This window comes from Artemia sp. Qi Xiang Cuo, chromosome 3 (assembly GCF_049724085.1).
Source record: "Artemia sp. Qi Xiang Cuo chromosome 3, ASM4972408v1, whole genome shotgun sequence".
NCBI lineage: Eukaryota > Metazoa > Arthropoda > Branchiopoda > Anostraca > Artemiidae > Artemia > Artemia sp. Qi Xiang Cuo.
The window spans coordinates 43623869-43627039 of record NC_142796.1 but is presented as its reverse complement, the minus strand read 5'-3'; positions in this window follow the sequence as shown (position 1 = coordinate 43627039).

The following is a 3171-nucleotide window of genomic DNA, read 5'->3' as shown; positions in this document are numbered from 1 at the left end:
TCTCGTAATGCCTACAAACTGATAAGAATCTTGATATCTGCTATAAAAAATACTTCATTCTGAATAAATTGTACGAACAAAAATATTTATAGGTCCTTAATTTAGGTATATGACTATCTCGTAATAGCTACGAACTGCTAAGAATCTTTATATCTGCTATAAAAAAAACACTTCATTCTAAACAAATTGTATGTGCAAAAAGATTTATAGGTCCTTTAATTTAGGTATCTGACTATCTCGTAATGGCTACGAACTGCTAAGAATCTTGATATCTGCTATAAAAAACACTTCATTCTAAACAAATTGCAAATACAAAAAGATTTATAGGCCCTTAATTTAGGTATCTGACTATCTCATAATAGCTAAGAACTGCTAAGAATCTTGATATCTGCTATAAAAAAACACTTCATTCTAAACAAATTGTAGGTACAAAAAGATTTATAGGCCCTTAATTTAGGTATCTGACTATCTCGTAATGGCTACAAACTGCTAAGAATCTTGATATCTGCTATAAAAAAACACTTCATTCTAAACAAATTGTAGGTAAAAAAAGATTTATAGGCCCTTAATTTAGGTATCTGGCTATCTCGTAATGGCTACAACCTGCTAAGAATCTCGATATCTGCTAAAAAAAACACTTCATTCTAAACAAATTGTAGGCAAAAAATGATGTATAGGCACGTAATTTTTCTATTTGACTATTTCCCACGGAATACGAATTGCTAAAAATCTTGATATGTTCTATAAAAAACACTTCCTTCTTAAAGAATTTCATGTACAAAAGGATTTATATGACCTGAATATAGGTCTGTGACTATCTCGTAATGGCTAAAAACTGCCAGGAATCTTGATATCTTCTATAAAAAAACACTTCATTCTAAACAAATTGTAAATACAAAAAGATTAATAGGCCCTTAATTTAGGTATCTGACTATCGCGTAATGACTACGAACTGCTAAGAATCTTGATATCTGCTATAAAAAACACTTCATTCTAAACAAATTGTAAATACAAAAAGATTAAAATTCCCTTAATTTAGGTATCTGACTATCGCGTAATGACTACGAACTGCTAAGAATCTTGATATCTGCTATAAAAAACACTTCATTCTAAACAAATTATAAATACAAAAAGATTTCTAGACCCTTAATTTAAGGGTCTGGCTATCTCATAATGGCTAAGAACTGCTAAAAATCTTTATGGCTGCCATAAAAAACACTTCATTCAAAACAAATTGCAGGTACAAAAATATTTATATACCCTTAATTTAGTAATTGAGTACATTATAGCTTGCCAAGTTTTTTAAAAAACCGACTAATCAAGTTATCATATGGAGTAACCACCAACTTTCTCTAACCGATTGACACACAAAAAATGAGTGTCACATTAGAAAACCTGTCTGCCAAGCCAGGTAGGGTTCATATTAATAGGTAACTGGCCCTGATAACCCAATGTACCGGTTAAACTACACGCATATTCATGCCTCAGGCGTAGGTTTCCTTGTCCCCTTTCAACGAATTGGGCGCTTACTACTGTTATGCCCTGGGGGCATATAAGGTTTTTGTAGAAGACGTTGTCGTAGAAACTTCAAAAACGGCTCATTCGATCGGAAATTCAAAGGGCTAGTGCCCTTTTGAATAGTCGAAAGTGATTGGAGGGCAACTAGCCCCCCCCCCACACCCATCATTCCCCCAAAGACATCTAATCAAAATTTTGAGATAACCATTTTGTTCAGCGTAGCTGATTTCCAGGTAGAACATATACTTTTGAGTAGGACACTCCCCCATAACCCTCAGGGCAAGGGTTTTAAGTTATGCCCTGGGGGTATATAAGGTTTTTATAGAAGGCGTTGTCGTAGAAACTTAAAAACCGGCTCTTTCGATTGGAAATTAAAGGGCTAGTGTCCTTTTTAATAGTCGAAAGTGATTGGAGGGCAACTAGCCCCCCGGTACGCCTATCATTCCCCCAAAAACATCCAATCAAAATTTTGAGATAGCAATTTTGTTCAGCGTAGTTGATTTCCAGATAGAAAATATATTTTTGAGGAGAACACTCCCCCACAACCCTCAGGGCAGGGGTTTTAACTTAAGCCCTGGGGCAATATAAGGTTTTTACAGAAGGCGTTGTCGTAGAAACTTCAAAAAAGGCTCATTCGATTGTAAATTCAAAGTGCTAGTGCCCTTTTTAATAGTCGAAAGTGATTGGAGAGCAACTAGCCCCCCGCTACGCCCATCATTCCCCCAAAAACATCCAATTAAAATATTGGGATAGCCATTTTGTTCAGTGTAGTCGATTTCCAGATAGAACATATATTTTTGAGGAGGAAACTCCCCCACAACCCTCAGGGCAAGGGTTTTAATTTATGTCCTGGGGGCATATAAGGTTTTTGCAGTAGGCGTTGTCGTAGAAACTTCAAAAAAAGCTCATTTGATTGGAAATTCAAAGGGCTAGGGCCCTTTTTAATAGTCTCAAGTGATTGGAGGGCGACTAGACCCCTCCCCGACGCCCATCATTCCCCCTAACACATTCAATCAAAATTTTGAGACATCCATTTTGTTCAGCGTAGTTGATTTTCACATAGAAAATATGTTTTTGAGAAGGGCACTCCCCCACAACCCTTAGGGCAAGGGTTTTAAGTTATGCCCTGGGGGTATATAAGGTTTTTGTAGAAGGCGTTGTCATAGAAACTTCAAAAAAGGCTCATTCGATTGAAAATTCAAAGGGCTAGTGCCCTTTTGAATAGTCGAAAGTGATTGGAGGGCAACTAGCCCCCCCAAGCCCATCCTTCCCCCAAACACATCCAATCAAAATTTTGAGATAGCCATTTTGTTCAACGTAGTTGATTTTCAAATAGAAAATATATTTTTGAGGAGGACACTCCCCCACAACCCTCAAGGCAAGGATTTTAAGTCATACCCTGGGGGCATATAAGGTTTTATAGAAGGCGGGGTCGTAGAAACTTCAAAAACAGCTCATTCGATTGGAAACTCAAAGGGCTAGTGCCCTTTTTCATAGTCGAAAGTGATTTGAGGGCAACTAACCCCCCTCTCATGCCCACCTTTTCCCCAAACACATCCAATCAAAATTTTGAGAAAGCCATTTTATTAAACGTAGTTTTAAGGTCTGGAAATTAGGTCTTTGAGGAACGCAACTCCCCCACAGCCCTCAGGG